Here is an 18,789-nt window from a genome sequence, read left to right on the forward strand (position 1 = left end):
GTGATTGTGTGTGTTAAAAATAAGAAAGGCTGGTCTATGGGATTACTTTAGGCTTCCCATCCATAAAGGGTTTAGCTTTATGATGAATCATCAGATCCCCAATACCTGTTGGGCTATGACCTCTTAAAAATATGGAGGGGGAAATTGCCTCAGTACTTAAAGCTGACAATTGGGGATTATCTCCCTTTGCTATCGGCTATTGACTTCCAGCTGTGCTGCCATCTTGTGGGCTCCTAAGAGCTAGCAGAAAAAACCTGAAATGTAAACAGGGCCCAAAAATCTCCATTCTGGTGTTAAGGCTGTTCCCAGGTTTGAGTTAATCTTTTAGGATTCTCGTGCATTCAGCTATGCATAACCTGCAACGGTTCATCCCACTGATGGAGGGGTCTGGGTTCTCAAAGATTTTCCATGTGATCGCGTATGGAATCCCATTGTTTCTTAGTTGCCAGACGTGGCTGGCCAATGATGTTACATATCGCCTTTCTGGAACTTTGAAGGAAGATGTGTGGCTGGAGCAACGTAGCTTGAAAGAGTTCCTGGAACATCCAATGAATCTCTGTGGGCGTGTGTTGTCGGTGCTGTACCTGCAGGTGTTGTTGCTGTTGCTGCAGCCACCAACATTGTTGTTGTTGGAGCTGGGACTGCTGGTGATGGCGTTACAGGAGGTGGTAGTGGCATCAGTAATGGTGTCACAACTGCCTGCTACGGTGAAGGTGTTGTTGTTGTTATTGTGGGCCTTGTCATTGGTGGGAGAGTTGCCATTGCTGCTAGAAGTATCATTAGCTGTGGTTTCACTGGTGTTTCTTCTAGGGCCACTATTGCTGTTGTCATTGCTAACATTATTGCCGTTATTGCTGGTCCTGTTGCTGCTGCTATAGTGGTTGTCAGGTCTGCTGCTGTGGACGTTAGGGAAGCTGTTGGTAAAGCTGGTGCTGTTGGCAATGTTGCTATTGTCGTTAGTGTTGTTGTTACTGCTGCTAAAGCCGACAGATGAAATACCAATGCTGTCACTGGTGCTGTTAATGCTATTGTTGCTAATGTTGTTAACAGTGGCAATGGTGGCCATGTTGCTGGTTCCGTCTTGTGTCTATAGCTGCTACTGTTTCTAGTGGTGGTATTGCCAGGGTTTGCTAGTACTTCAGCTTCATAGACGATCCCTATGGTTTTGCAGTGGCCTCCCACTGGGCATCTATTGCAGTCCCTGCACGGACATCCTGCCTCTTCCTGTGGCCTAGGGGTGCAACCTAGGATGCTTTTAATATTGAGGGCACAGCTAAATGAGACTCTAATGTTGTGCCTGTTGAAAATGGGCCTGTACCTATGGGAGCTAGCAAAATGCTTATCTATTAATCTAAGGAATATTATACCCCTGGGCATTTTTGTGTTAAGAGAGAAGGTGGGCGGGGAGCAGTGTCCCAGGAACAAAATTTGCTTAGGTGGTGCAAACCCAGGTTCAAATTTTTTAAGGATACAGTGGGTTTCTTTCTATGTTAACATTGAACAAATGCAATTGTAATAATAATTTTTATTATTATGAGGGTCGACTGAAATGCTCATAGGCTGAGCAAGACACTTTCATGGAATGTGACTAAATGAAGTTCATTTTTTAATATCTTACTGTCCACACACTTCCATCAGTAGCTGCAGTGCCTGGATTGCACAGGTGAAGAAGCTAACTTGATGGTCAAAATAGTCATCGACAACAGATAAGACATCTTCTTCACATCGATACTGGTGCCCAGCCGAGTGTTTTTCATGTTGGGAAACAGATGATATTCAGATGGAGCCAAATCCCTGACATAGGGAGGGTGATCAACCAGTTCAAGCCAGTCACACGCAGCAGCCATTGAAACCAAGGACTTGTGTGCTGAAGCATTGTCCAAATGAAACGACTTCATTCATCAGTTTTTCTGGTCACTTGGTCTTGTTAGTCTTTCGTAATTACCTTAGCAAGTTGGCATTGAACTTTCCATTGATGCTGTGATCATTTTGAAGATAGTCAATAAACACAATATTTTTTGCATTAGCGTATAGTATATGTAATAACGTGAAGTATATTTTGTATATTAAAATGTTTAATTTCCGAAATATATCAAGGGATACAAACATAAGCAGTAAAAATACAAATTGCAAGTATTTCAAAATGTGAGATGCTACGTGATGAAACTAACAAAAAAGAAAGAATATAATGGTGCTTGTGTTCCTAATGTATGAATAATTCTGTTAACAAAAATACATTGGCTCCTCATGCGGTATGTACATGGTGATGTGTGTGGGATCAACACAAAGCATGGCATTAAATATCTTTGGTGACAACTCTCTCCTCTCTGACTATCTCAAAAGAAAATCCTTATTTATAGCCAAGTGTTGGTTCAAAACAGACCACACATTTGCTGGTCTGGCTGAATGACTTAAAGCACCTAGTTAGCACCGACGGGTATGGTCATGTTACCACTTGTTAAGAACAGGCAAAATACACCAACTGGCAGCTATCTAAGCCTAGACAGCCAAATAATAAACGTAGCATTTACTGTACCTTTAAATGAGACATAGAAGAATCAAGTAATCTTTCTCTCTACAGCCACCGACCATGGTGCATCAAGTGGTATATATAGAAAGTAAAAAAGAAAACATACCCTCCATATGGGTTACAAGAAATGCTGCATGACAAACATCTCACATTGATACGCAATGAGTTAGAAGGTACTATGCACTCCAGAGGGATTTTCAACAACTTTGACAATCTCTTGCACTCTCATACGAACAGAATGGTTTAAAACTTTGTCTTGCCACAGAGCATGTTTTGTGTGGGACACCAGAGAGCACAGCTTTTGAGCGTACAGCTCCTTCTCATATCTTAAGATAACCTTGCGATATAAGAGGGAGCATGCAACTCCTTATAATTAAAGATAACCTTGCAAGGCTATGAGGAATTTCAACCATGTTTCATGGTCCGCTGCCTCAACAGCTCCTTTTGTATGCTCCAGTGACAAAAGGACATCATCAGGTGAAACCACATCCCGTGTCAGCTCCTATACGGTGGATCAATCAGTCTGAGGTTTTTGTCTTCTTTTTCTGTTCTGGTATTCATTATAACAGTGACATTGAAGTACTTCTACAGCCATAACAAATATAATATGGGCAGCAGCAGTCGCACTTCTCAGCACACTAACATGTAACCTTGTCGTTTATAGTGCTGCTGTGTAATCAATTATTGTCACGATCTTTCTTGATTACAAATAAGTGAAAATCTCCTATAATCAAATACAGCGAACCTTTGTGATGCTCAGTGTAATACACATTAATGGCAATAAAAGATACCTATTTTTGTAGCTTCAATTACATGGAAGACGTAGAATAAGTGGGAGCAGTTTTGATCCTCTTAGGTAATAATAGAAAGAATATGATTGCAAATACAAGGGCCAAAATGGGGTCCTTTCGGATAGTTTTTGGAGAGACATTACCCTATTGAGTGCGTAGCCTGGGCATCAGAGATGTGTTCCAAGTGGAGCCTCTACTTCTCCGAATCTGGGGATCAGAGCTCTGATACTATCGAAATGTGATATGAATGCCTCAGGAAAGCATCAATGGACAAGTTTTATGGGCAAAAACAAAAGAAAAAGAAGCCTGGCACGAATCCCAGTGGTATATCATGAGCAAACTGCTTGGATAACATCCATCTGCTCAGTTGGTCTCTTTTGGGGTTCCAGCAGGTTGAATTGGAGACACTTGCTTCTGACAGGAACTGATGGATGACAAGCTTAGGGACTCTGCCCCCATAACCCTTTCAGGAATTTAATGGGTGAAGAAGACAAGTGAAGATCTACATACACAAATAATCCACCCACATAAACACATATACCTGTATATATTGGTTTCAAATTTTGGCTCAAGGCCAGAAATTTCGGTGGAGGGGGAAACACGATGACCTCGACTTCAGTGTTCAACTGCTACTTATTTTATTGACCCTGAAAGGATTAAAGACATCAACCCCAGCAGCATTTGAACTCAGAAGGTAAAAACAAAAGAAAAATGTCATTAGGCCATTTTTCCCAGCATGCTAACCATCCTGCCAGCTCATTGCTTTTATGTCTACATATATTGATTTCAAATTTTTACACAAGGCCAGTAATTTCGGGGAGGGGTAAGTCCATTACATAGATCCCAGTGCTCAACTGGTACTTATTTTATCGCCCCACAATGGATGGAAAGCAAAGTCGACGTTGGTGGAATTTGAACTTTGAATATGAAAACAGACGAAATGCTGCAAAGCATTATGTCCAGTCTGTATATGTTGATAGACAGATAGGTAGGTACGCACACACACACACAAATGTGTATACACACACAAATATACTGACACACATTAATGTAAATGCATACATTATATATGTAAATATTTGTTTGTGTACAAGTGTGTGTGCTATTGTGTGCGTGCGCGTTAACGTCTTTATATGAAATTCATTCAAGAATTTCTCGTCCATTCCAGAGATTTCTATATCTCTTCATATTGTCATTATGACGTCACAATATAGGAAACGTTTTCTCCAAGACCTTCGTTTCTAATAATATTCAGTCTCTTTCAACCTTTCGCGGTGATTAGAGGCTAGGGAATGTGTGCGTCAGGGGACGTACCCGGATACCTGAAGACTAGAGTGAAGTCAGAGTCATCTTCACCTTGTTTTTTGGTGTCTGTGGGGATATTTAGAGCAGACCCTCACAAGTGTGCCCTCCACACAATTGTTTCCTCATAACTTTCAGAAAAAATAGATATCTCTTAACGAAATATTCCACAAATACCTCTCAGATAGCATTCATTACGACTATATCGGAATTTAATGTGAAAAAAATAGAGGTAGCGCTCACATATATACTGAGACACATCCCAATTTCTTATCAAAATTTCAAGTTCCATTTTGTGGATATGTTATGTGTGTCAGTATATATGTGGGTAATTTCGTGAATTCTTTATTTCCACATTAACTTTTGATATAATCGTAATGTACACTACCTGAGATGTATTTCTAGAAAATTTCTTTAGAAAGAGAGCCATTTTTCTGGAAGTTAACAGGGAACAAAGCAGGGGACACAGTTGTATGGGTCTGCCGTTTTATGCACCTTTGAGTTCTTAAACACCCTCTGTAACATGCTGGTTGGTACCATAACATACTTACAAGGTGTCCGGTATTGTTCCTTCAACCGTATGAACTCTTAGCCAGGCAATTTCAGGACAGGAAACCTGGAGGTTCCAACCAGAAATGATACTTCACTCAAGATACATTCACACAGAATATTATTTCATTGTAAACAGTCGTGTAACTGTAAATTGTAAACAATCGTGTAATCGTAAACAATCGAGAAACTGCAACAGGCAATGCAAAAGTTCGCACAGAGTGCAGCTTTTAAACTAATCTCTAATAAAGTAAAATAGTTTCTTCTTTAATTATTCGATCATTTTCATATAACTATAACTGCAAACAATTTGACAAGACAATTTTGGTTATAAGTGTACAATGTGTTTGGGATTAAAATTGTTGTTTATGTACAATCTCTCTCTCTCACACAACTTGTTCGTGGGCTTCCTTCAAGTTACTTTTGTTTATAAACTTTAGTTCATTTAAATTGTACGATGTTTTTTCATTACTTTCACTCGAATCAACCCTTACTCACAGAGGTAGGCGCCTCCGGTTCTTAAACTATTCAAAATGAGAAACATGAAACCACCGGCTGTCTCAGTAAGATAAAAACTCACCTCTTGATCGTAAATTCAAACAATCTCTTGCGTCTTGCAACCTTTTCAAAGTTATTAGCATAGGCGTGCCTGTGTGATAAGAAGCTTGCTTCCCAACCACATGGGTCTGGGTTCAATCTCACTGCGTGGCAAATTGGGCAAGAGTCTTCTAATATAGCCTCGGACCAGAAACTGGAAGAAGCCCGTTCTATATATATATATATATATGGTGTCTTTGTGGTTGTGTTTGTCCCCCGACCATCGCTTGATAAAACGGTGTAGGTGTGTTTATGTCCCTGTAACTTAGTACTAGGCTTAAGAAAAAAGTCGAAAAGACTTCCGCCCATCCCCCGACCATTTTCTCCCAAATTTGTTTATTTAAAAAATTTTTTTTGCCAAAAATCCCCTTTTTCGGATACGGAGGTTCCGGAAAATTGCCAAAATTCGGCATTGTGAAATTTTTCCCTCCCTTTCCCCCCCAACTTCTTCAATTTTGACTTTTTCCCCCAACACTAACCCTAAAGCCCTAACCCTAACCCTAAATCTCTAACCCTAACCCTAAAACCCTAACTGTAACCATAACTAAAGAAATGTTTTGAAATTTTTGACCGAGTCATAATGTCCATATTTTTCCACTTATTTAGAAAAAGTGAAATATGAAGGAAATGGAGGTGAGGGTGGTAATTTAGAAATGTCGATTTTCGCCAATTTTTTTGCAGATTCGTATTCCTCGTAGCCGAAAAGGGTGGGGTTGCGTGGATAAAAAATATTTTGGTGGGGGTTTTTTGGTGGGTGGGGATGGGCGGAAGTCTTGCCAAAAAGTCTTAGGGTTGATTTGTTCGATTAAAAGGTGGTGCTCCGGTATGGCCACAGTCGCATGACTGAAACAAGCTAAAGCATATGGCAGTCTGCAGAGTGATTTTTACAGATGTAAAAGATGTGTTATAAAAGAAATAATTAAATCATGTTACCCACTTGATTGCGTTTTCTTCTGTCTGTGAAAATTATCTCGCATGGAATCAGTCTGTTATATGTTCATGTCCACGTGTATGTGTAGGTATACGTATATGTGAACTAGCAGTATAGCCCGGCTTTGCCCGGGTTTAAGTTGGAATTATTAAGCTAATCAAGTTCTTTATTTCAAACCAAACTAAGTAACATGACGTCAAATTTGGGCAGAATCAGTGTTGCAACTGGAGTGCATGGGTTGAGAGTTTGATCGGCAGAGGTGATCAGGTTACACATGCCATCCCTTTGAAAACACCACCGCCATCATCTAACCCCACTTTGCTCATGGGTTAGGAACCCTTCCAGCAAGGAAAATAGAATGACCAAAAGGGCTCCCGTTTCTCTGTGTCAAAAGCGGTTCTGTTCAGATATGAGAACACGGATGTTACGAAAGTAAAACGCTAATGTTCGAAACTGCAGCAGGCCATAGATAATTCTTTATTCTGTATATTTCTCATTTTGTCCTGTTCTGGCGTTTTGCGAAATTTTTCTGGAGAACATTATTTTTCTTTGTGGTTGGGTCGTTGATGACCTCTTTCTAGCATATTGGATGTCCACCTAGTGGTCTTCCCTTATACACGTGTAATACAATTTTTTCAGATTTGTTATATGCTAGGCCACTTGGTTTTAAATTGAATTAATATTCAATTTATCATCCTATATATATATATATATATATATATATATATATATATATATATATATATATATATATATATATATATATGTGTGTGTGTGTATTTGTATGTATGTATGTATGTGCATGCGTGTGTTTGCGTATGTATTCATGTATGTATATGTATATGCGAATCTGTTTATTTGATTAGGTAATAGGCGTGGATGTATAGCTATGTGTATGTGCATGAATATATTTCTATTTATACATGTGTGTATATGTAGATGGATACATATGTGTATATGGGGACACGCACACATGTGTATATTTGTATATGCGTGGGTACGTATGTGCATATGTATAAATGTGGACGTATGAGTGTGTGTATATATATAGGTGTGTATGTATATGTATATATGTGTGTGTGTGTGTGTGTATATATGTATATATATGTATACATATGTATATACGGGTGCACATGTGTATGTATGTGTATATGTGCATATATATATATATGTATATGTGTGTGTGTGTGTATCAGTATGCATGTATATGTGTGCGTTTGTGTATGTGTATTTATGTATGCATGTACGCTCTTACACATTGATTGGTATGTGTTGTCCAACCCACTATCCGGCAGCGTCCAATTCTCTAACGGTTTTTTTCAAATGAATCAAGTCATAACCTTATCCATCTATTGTTTTCATAATCGGTCATAATGTCTTACGTTTAAGATGATTCCCATGCTTTCCCTGATGAGAAGGTTACAATTTTAATATCAAAGATCCTTATGGATCACACAGGTTGTAATCCTTTGAAACATATGTAGGAATAAAGTATGCAATTATAACATGCGTTTTCTACAATCCTTAAATTCTTAAATATACTCAAATACCCAAAATTTCAAGGAGTTCTTGCTTTAAAAACAGGAGCTAACCACAGTTATTTTGTGTTCTTTGCTACATTGGTTTCTATTAACCCATTTATTCTATCAGAAGAATTTTTATTCATTAAGATAGAAGAAATACACATAATTATATATATATATATATATATATATAAAAGATAAACAAGAGTGAAAAAACTACAGAAGGCTTGTGTTACATGGTTAAAGTATATATTTAAAATATGTCAGAAAAATGTTATAAAATTTTTTTGATATATAACCATTGTATTTGGAGAAATAACCGGTTTTGTGTTGTCTTTTCAAATTTCTCTACTTATATATTTATATGAGCAACACACACATACACACACGCACGTATGCATACCAATTGCATACATATTTTTTGTACGCATACATGTTCGTATGTGTGTGTGTGTGTTGCCCGTATATCAACAAAACACACACACCTTACCTTACATATATATACGGATAAATGATTTGAAATAAATATATTTTGGAAATGGCGATTTAAACGTGAAAATCAGACCACATGGGTTTGTTTACATCAATTCGGCAGAGATAGAGAGATCGCGCTCTCCTTCTCTATCTCTCTCCCTCCCTTACACACATTTATCTCTCTTTCTTTCTTTCTTTCTTTCTTTCTCTCTCTCCCTGTCTCACACACACAGCAACATTACACACACACACACATGCTGCTCTCTCACACTAACAAAACAACTTCACATACACACCACACTTTTTGTCTGGCATACTCACTATAAAAAGATAGCGTCTATTTCTTTTTGGCAACATCTGTTTTGTGTGTAATGTTGCTGTGTGTGTGTGTGAGAAAGAAAGAAAGAAAGAAAGAGAGATAACTGGCATGTGTATGTAAGGGAGGGAGAGAGAGAGAGAGAGGGGGGTATTTTTTTCTGTTTGCTTGCTGCTTACCACACAGACGCTGGCAAATAAAATGTTTGTCTCCTTCACCCTCCCTCTCACAAATATACAATTTCTCTCTCTCTCTCTCTCTCGCCTTCACGCGCGTACGCACAGATTTGACTTCGCCATGTCAACAAACTTCAAAATTGGCAAAAGTTTATCGATTTTTACAGGTATACGCGGGTACCTCTGAGAGAGAAAGTTCACTAAAATGCACATAGGGTCATTCCGAATCTTCTCCTAAAATTGGAGCGACATGCGTGCTAATTTGTGGACGTGCATAAACCACATTCACGTACACACACACACAAACATCCTCTGTTTTATAGATATTGATATATGATATATCTCTAGGATTAGTACTATTTTGTTAAGCGCATTTAGTAGACAGTATGAACTGTGAGTGGAGGCGCAATGGCCCAGTGGTTAGGGCAACGGACTCGCGGTCATAGGATTTCAGTTTCGATTCCCAGACCGGGCGTTGTGAGTGTTTATTGAGCGAAAACACCTAAAGCTCCACGAGGCTTCGGCAGGGGATGGTGGCGAACCCTGCTGTACTCTTTCACCACAACTTTCTCTCACTCTTACTTCCTGTTTCTGTTGTACCTGTAATTCAAAGGTCACGCTGAATATCCCTGAGAACTACGTTAAGGGTACATGTGTCTGTGGAGTGTTCAGCCAATTGCACTTTAATTTCACGAGCCGGCTGTTCCGTTGATCGGATCAACTGGAAACCTCGACATCGTAAGCGACGGAGTCCCAACACACACACATGAACTGTGAATAAAGCCAATACACACAGTGTGTATCACTCCACTATACGTATTCAGTTGTAAATATGCTAAGTAAATAAACACCTAAAATCATAATAACGCCTTCAATGAGTTGTTTTATTGTCCCAACACAAACCAAAGAAGACATAACCTGGTGGCAGTGATAAGTACTTAATCGAAAACTGTGCCATTACAACAAAACAGGAACACAACAAATCTGAATTTAAAAAACTGAATATCACTTTGTCTTCAGACACACATGTGAATCTGAAATTGTGATCCCTGTCGCCATACAGATGAATCTACATCTGGAATGCTGATTATGTCATTAAAGCATTCAAGAAATTCAAACAGCAAAGTCAATTGGCTTTCAAAAGCTTCCTGAAAGGTATAACTGCTGACAAAAAGGTAAGCTACATACTTTTATGGACAGGAGAGAAGGGCTTAGGCCTATTCAATAGTTGGGACATGTCAGAATCAGTTTGCAGTAATTCAGACACACTTTTCAAGAAATTTGAAAGACACCTAGAGCCCAGATTAGACCACAGAATTCATAGGTACGAATTTCAGGGCCTGAAATAAGACCCACAAGAAACAATTGACAACTTCCTGTCCAGGCTAAAGAATGTTGCCAAGAAATGCAGATTCAAAGACAAGGACGAAAGGATTGTTGATCAACTCATATGGGGGTGTGCTCATAAAGAAGTCCCCAAATCCCTCATAGGTAAGGATGCTCTCCAGTTGATAGAAGCAGTAGACACTACAAGAGCATTTGAAGCCACTACAACTTGTTCAACTTGTTTGCCAGTTTATTAGAGTTTCTTTTGAAGAGGTTTCATAAGTTTGAAACATGTCTTTTGCTTTCCACACTGATATTTGAGAATAAATATCTACTACCATGTGTACCAGTTTTATCAAAATTTGCTTAGAGTTTATTTATTGGGTTTATCACCCTGGTTTGTTGTTTTTAGATTTAAAAGACACTTGAAGGAAGCTTTGTCTAATGATTTTCTGAACAATCTTAGTTAAACTAAGTTTTTCAGCTCATTAAGACATTAACATAACTTTAATTAGCAGAACAGTAGCTTGAGGTATGTCGGTCAGGTGTATTATCTTATATCTTTTATTTGTTTCAGTCATTAGACTGTGGCCATGCTGGGGCACCACTTTGAAGAAATTTTTAGTTGAATGAATTGACCCCTGTACCTACTTTTGGTTTCTTTTGCTAAACTGTTAAGTCTTGGGGATGTAAAAGAAACCAATACCAGTTGTCAAGTGGTAGTGAGGGACAGACACTGACACAAAGACACACACACATACACACACATATTTACAATGGGCTTCTTTCAGTTTCCATCTAGCAAATCCACTCACAAGGTTTTTGTCAGCCTGAAGCTATAGTAGAAGGCATTAGTCCTATGTGCCATGCAGTGGGACTGAACCTGAAGCCACATGGTAGGAGATCAAGCTTCTTACCACACACCCGTGCCTGTGCCTATATTGTTGATAATTGTCAATAATACTGAATATTATTAAAGAGATGACAAATGACCACAACAAATGGTAAGATTCTCTAATAGACAAGTCCTGCTGAACCCATGCAAAAATGGAAATGTAGATGTAACTTAGTGATGATACGTGTGTGTATATGTTCATTTAACTGTACTCTTATTTACATTCACAGATAAATTTACACTGTATAATGCAGATTTTTCATCTCTACATCAATAATTTTAATGATCTCACTAAGTATATTTTAAATTATATTAAAAGTGCCTGTAATTGTATCTCTGATAGTTTTAAATCGTGTATCATAGCATTTATCCCTCAAATAATTTTCTTTCAAGATTTTAGTTAATGTGATATTTACTCTGTATCATCTGCTCAGCTATTTGCATGAGGAATGCTCATAAACTGAAGAATGTTAGGGATTCATATATAAAATTGATTGATAACTGTTTTAATCGGAATTTTGTTATCTTCTTCTGTAATGTTTGTTTCAAATTATTTTGTCTTTCATATAAATTATAATTAGTATAATAATTATTCTCCATAAATCTCTCGTGTCAATGTCTAATATGTTATCTACGATACTTATATCATTTCCAGATAAATATTTTATCAGTCTATTTGCTAAATATTTTCCTTTCAACATGAAATTTGCTAAAAAATATGAATTGCAAGATCGAAACATAATTTTTAATTTGAACATTAGAAAGTAATATATAGTTCCAGTGTTTAAAGTATTTTATATTAATGCCCTAATTTCTAAAAGCTGTAATGCCCATTTACACCTGCCTGTTTATTAATATTGGTTTCAAATTTTGGCACAAGGCCAGCAGTTTTGAGGGAGAGGAGTAATTTGATTACATCAACGCCAGTGTTCAAATAAAATCCAACCACTGGTGCCATAGCTAGAGTGTGTACCACCTGAGTGATCCCTTGAGCTTTCCACTCTCTGGCATATAAAAGGATCTCTAGGAGTGAACCACTTTCCTCACCCCTTTACTCCAGCTACACTACTCTGTTGTGATTTAAGGGTGACTGAGCTATTCCTGTTATGTCCAGCTAAAATTGAGACTCCAAAAGGATGAAAGGCAAAGTCAACCTCAGTGATATTTGAACTCAGAACATAAAGAGGGACTAAATGCTACTAAGAATTTTGTCCCTCTTGCTAATGATTCTGCCAGCTTGTTGTCAGATTTTTCTTGATGCTCTTTCTTAACTACTTGGCGTAAAAATCTAAAAGTAGCCAAATTCTAAATGACATAGACGAAATTTCTGATTCCAGCAAAAATTATTAAAACTAAGTACTGAAAGGAGCACTTCTGATCACTGACCAGACCTAAGTGGGCGGAGAGCAAGGGTCAAATGTTGCATATTTTACCAAAGACACAGATTTGCTTTGTAATATTCATAGCTATAAGGCTATAGGTTTCTTTGCAAATTTATTAAAAATTTCAGACTTTATTTTCAGCTGGTGTAAAGTTGATGATGATAGCTATAGAAAGTTTTAAAAAGAAATGAGAGAATGGGGTACATTTTGGGAGATTATCTTAGGGAAACAAATACTTAAATGGCACCCCTGGTTCAAGCTTGATGAAGCAATTATATGATCAAAGAAATTCCAGTCACTAGTGGCATAGCTAGAATGTGTGCCACCTGAGTGAACCCTTGAGTTTGCAACTCCATTCCCTGGCTTATAAAAAGGGTTGCTTGGAGTGAGCCACTCTCTTTGTTCCTCCACTCTAACTACATTCCTGGGTTGTGATTTGAAGGAGACTGAGCTACTATTCCTGTCACATCTAGCTAAAATGTAGTTGTATGCTTATAGATTCTTAGGCATGTTATATGGACACATAATGTGTGTGTGTGTGTACACATATCACATGCAGACACACTGACATGCACACATGCATGTGCACATACACACATGCACACAAAGAAACAAAATACTTATTTAAGGTGTGTGTGTGTGTGATAGAGATAAAAAAGAAAGACAGAGAGGAAGAATGTGCAAAGGAAACCAAAAGATATGCACTACATATACAAACACACATAAAATACATACACACACAGAGAGGCTCAGGGCACATGCATACACTTGTAACTAAAGTTGTATATAGTCATGTTTACAAAATTTGTAATATATATGAAATATTAGGTCATCAAGTGTGAAATTTGTAGTAAGGTATATGGTAAACTTTGACGGCAGCTCATTTTGTGCCATTATTATATTTTGACAATCTTTAGTTTTTGTTAGAAAGCTGACATAGTTATTTCTTTATTCTAACTTGTTTTGCACTTTATAAAGTATTTATAAATCGTTTTTTGCTATTTATGTTTAGAGATGGATAATATGTTGTCTTCACATCTTGCCAGCCAGAGGTTTTGAGACCACTGCAGGGAACACAACTCACCTCTTGCCCTGAACCAGACTAGAGCAGAATCTGTTGGCATTTCAGACAGGACATATCTTAACTCTCACCAAACAAACCAAGGAAAAATTTCAACAAATCTCAACGAAATCTTTGTCTCTCATTTTCCAAGTACCTAATGGTTGAACAAATACAGTTACGTTGATCACTACATTTTAGTCTCTACCAGTGAGGACTTAATAATTTATACATGTATATAGGCTTAGCCTTCCTTTAATAAAATCTGTTGTTAAATGTTTGCAAGTTTACTTTTGTACACAGCCAGTCTAATCTCACATCCAATTAATACAGTAATGATATCAACTGGAATACATGATGATACAATACAGCAATACCGACCCATGACAGTTTCATTAATTCGTAGCTTGACTTATGTTTGTGATAATCATGTCTAAAATATTTTTACTAATTATGTCTAGTTTGCTTTTGCTTTTTATATGAGTTAATGAGCTTACACTTGGATTAATTAGTAAATTATCTGTTTTTTAGGATGTATGTGGTTCCCAAACATATGTTTTAATCAATTTTTGTGTGTTTACTGGTGATATTTTAGTTTCTTTATTAATTTTATTTGTAGCATAACAACTCTTGCTTTACTGGACATATTCAATGCTGAGAAATTCTTGTAGCAGGTTTGTTCTTCTCAAGATTCAAACCAGACACATATTAATTCACAAAATATGTTGTCTACAAAGATTTTTCATTTTGGTTAACTTGATAATCAGATAAGCAATTTCATTGGGCAACCACACTTCTACACCAGAATTACAGCCAATTACAATCCCTACTTTATCTTGATGTCTACTTGACAGCAAAGTCAAAAGACAATCTTTCCCCTTTTGGTGTGAAGTCATGTAGCATTTTTACCCTCAATATTGGGAGGGTCCCATTTCAGTTGTAAAGAAAACACAAAATGATGCTCTCTCTCTCTCTCTCTCTCACACGCACACACACACATCTCACATATTGGTATTTTCCCTTACACAAAAGCATTTATTCAGTCACAATATTCATTATGAATATGTTATGAGACGACAAATTTGAACTTCATCTTGCTATTTGATTGCATAATCTTTGATTTGCTAAACTTTATTAAAGCAGTTGTATACTAGTAATAAATAACTCTTTCTAATTTTGGCACAAGGCCATTAGAAATGATGGCAAGGTGTACATTGATTGCGTTGATCCCATTACTTGACTTGTGCTTTATTTTATAGACCATGATATGATGAAAGGCAAAGATGACCTCAGCAGAGTTTGAACTCAGAATCTAAAGAGTTGGAAGAAATACTGCAAAGCATTTCTTCTGACACTCTATTGATTCAACCAGATCGCTGCCTTACCCTTTCTAATTGTGGTCCCAGGCCAGTGATTTTTGAGGGGAGTGGACAAATCAATTACAATAACCCCAGCATTTGATTAGTACTTTATTTCATTGTCCTTGAAAGGGAGTAAGGCAAAGTTGACTTTAGTAGAATTTGAACTTAAGGTGGCGAGCTGGCAGAAACGTTAGCACACTGAACGAAATGCTTAGTGGTATTTCGTCTGCCGCTACGTTCTGAGTTCAAATTCTGCCGAGGTCGACTTTGCCTTTCATCCTTTCAGGGTCGATAAATTAAGTACCAGTTATGCACTGGGGTCGATGTAATCGACTTGATCCTTTGTTTGTCCCCTCTATGTTTAGCCCCTTGTGGGCAATAAAGAAATAAGAATTTGAACAAGATTGTAGAGAGTTAGAAAAAATGTCAAGCATTTTATCTGTTGCACTAATTATGAATGACCATGGGATGGCACTTAGAAAGTTCCCCCTCTGAGACACAAGTTCAGGCAAGGTTGTTTATAGAAGAACAGCAGTCGCCCACACATACCAGCCTTCTCTTCTCACACAACTGATGTTATCCAAGGGAAAAAACAAATGCCGATACAGCTTGGTACCAATGATGCTGCAACTCATTTCTACAGTTGAGTGAACTGGAGCACTGTGAAATAAAGTGTCTTGCTCAAGAACACAACACACTGCCTGGTCCAGGAATCGAACTCAAAATATCATAATTGTGAGCCCCGTGTTCTAACCACTGAATCATACCCCACTAATTAATAATAGTTTAAAATTTAAGCACAAGGCCAGCAATTTTAGGGGAGGGGGTAATCAGTTACATTGACCCCCATGCTCAATTGTTATTTGATTTATCAACCCTTAAAAGGATAAATAGCAAAGTCAGCCTCAACAGAAATTGAACTCAGAACATATCAAATTAGAAAACATGACAGAGTAATCATTTTGTCCAACACATTAATGACTCTGCCAGCTCAGTGCCTTATCCCAGAAACAAATAATAGCAAATAAAAATCCTTGAAATATAAGAGGGTCTTTGTGTTTTGTTTGATTTTTGTTTTTCTCTGCTCTGCGCAAATTTGGCTGGAAAGAAAAACAAATCTGGAAAGAAAAATCTGGAATTTGTAGATGTGTCAATCTCAAAAAAAATTTTTCCCCCTCTTTGTTCAGGTGAAGAAATATTTTCAATGAGGCTTTTGTTAGCGTTTTTATACCTTTTTGAAACACTCTTGAAAGAGGTGTTCAATTCAGAAAGAAATATTACCTTCCTCCTCTCAGATCCATTACTCTCAAAGTCCTTCATGAATTTGTTATGTAATGGGCAATTTCTCGTCTTTAAGCTATAGCTATATTCATTGTCACTTCATAAAGAAGTTAAGTTGTCAAAGATATAGTTCCAGCAGATTCTCTTTAGTGTGTTTACCGTTTTTCTTCTGTTTTTTCTTCTTTTTTTTGTGATGCTTAAACTGGTATCTCTTGAAAGAACATGATAGTTCTTTATTCAACGTTGGAATAAGAGTTGGCAGATCTTCAGTTAAATTTTCTGTGTAAAAGGTTAAAAAACTATCTGTGAAGAGTTCTTGTAAATAAAGGCACATCTGCATGTATATATTTTGATATATGTGTGTGGTAAGAAGCTTGCTTTCCAACCATATGGTTCTGAGTTCAGTCCTACTGTGTGACACATTGGGCAAGTGTCTTTTGTTATAGAAGACCTAAGCCTTGTGAGTAGATTTGGTAGACGGAAACTGAAAGAAGCCTGTCATATATATTTATTCTTTTATTTGTTTCAGTCATTTGACTGTAGCCATGCTGGAGCACTGCCTTTAGTTGAACAAATAAACCCCTGGGACTTATTCTTTGTAAGCCTAGTACTTATTCTATCAGTCTCTTTTGCCGAACTGCTAAGTTATGGGTATGTAAATACATCAACATTGGTTGCCAAGCAATGGCAGAGGAGCAAACGTAAACACACAAACACACACACACACATTTATATACAGCAGGTTTCTTTCAGTTTCCATCTACCAAATCCACTCATAACACTTTGGTTGGCCTGAGGCTATAGTAGATGACATTTGCCCAAGGTATCACACAGTGGGACTGAACCCAGAACCATGTGGCTGGTAAGCAAGTTACTTACCTCACAGCCACGCTTGTGCCTATGTTGCTATTATGCAAAAGTATCGTAAGTCCAAACATTACTTTTTCAGAAAAAGAAAAAATAGTTTCACCATTCCATTGCAAAACCGTTGGCAATTTTTGATATCTTGACATCTGAAGCAGCTGGAGATACAATAGTTTGATCAAAAGAACCGGCTATTGCAAGCAAAAATAAATATTGAAAAGAACGCCTTTCACCAAATCTGGACATATGACAGTTTAACACAATAGCAACGATATATATATATATATATATATATATATATATATATATATATATATATATATATTTGTGTGTGTGTCTGTATTTGTTCTCCACCACTGCTTGACAAACAGTATTGGTGTTTCTACATCCCTGTAACTTAGCAGTTTAGCAAAAGAAACTGATAGAATAAGTACTAGGCTTTAAGAAATAAATCCTGGGGTCGATTTGTTTAGCTAAAACCCTTCAAGGTGGTGCTCCAACATGGCCATAGCCAAATGACTGAAACAAGTAAAAGATGAAAGATATACATACAAAAGGAATGAAGTTCTCAATACATTGAGAATATATAATAATAATAATTTCTGATTAAGGCACAAAGCCAGCAATTTTTAGAGACGAGGATTAAGTTGATACCATTGGCTGCTGTGCATAGACTGCAACTTTATTTTAATTGACTCCAGAGATAATATGGGCAAAGTTGAACTCAATAGCATTTGAACTCAGAACACAGTAGGCCACAAGCAAGGCATTTTGCTGATACTTTTACAATTTTGCCAATTTACCATCTTTTGTAAAAATCAGAAATGTCATGGAAAGCTCTTGCATAAGAACCCACTGATGTGGTTAGGTCAAAACATTACACAAAGCAATTTTCTTGCAATTCCCATGAGAAATACTGTTAACTTCTGCATCTCTCTTCATCACTACACATCATACTTTTCACAGCATTTACTAAAATCAAATTATATTTGTGTTTCCTAATTAGATTAATTGTTGGAATGACTGATATCTTCTGGATTAAGGTACTGTGAGGACTTCATACACTTGTGACTTTCATTAGTATTACTTCATTATCATGCTCCAAATTGTGAACCCTTAACCCTTTAGCATTTAATACAGCCCAAATATTCTACCTGTTTTATTTTCAAACTGGCCAGATATGAACTCTCACACCTACCCTACAATGTCATTCAAAATATATGCAGTCACATCATCGAAATCTCAAAGCTAACAAGATAAAGCAGGATTAATTCAAAACAATGCTAATAAATAAGCATTACATTTGACAGAATAAACTGAATGCAAAAGGGTTACTTTCTCATTGATTCACATTATATGATAGACCTTCCTTATATTTACCAGTTCTGTACTGGGCTTTCTAGACTGAATAGACAGTTTAAATGCTTTTCT

The sequence above is a fragment of the Octopus bimaculoides genome, chromosome 21, assembly GCF_046866305.1.
Source record: "Octopus bimaculoides isolate indiv1 chromosome 21, ASM4686630v1, whole genome shotgun sequence".
Taxonomy (NCBI): Eukaryota; Metazoa; Mollusca; class Cephalopoda; order Octopoda; family Octopodidae; genus Octopus; species Octopus bimaculoides.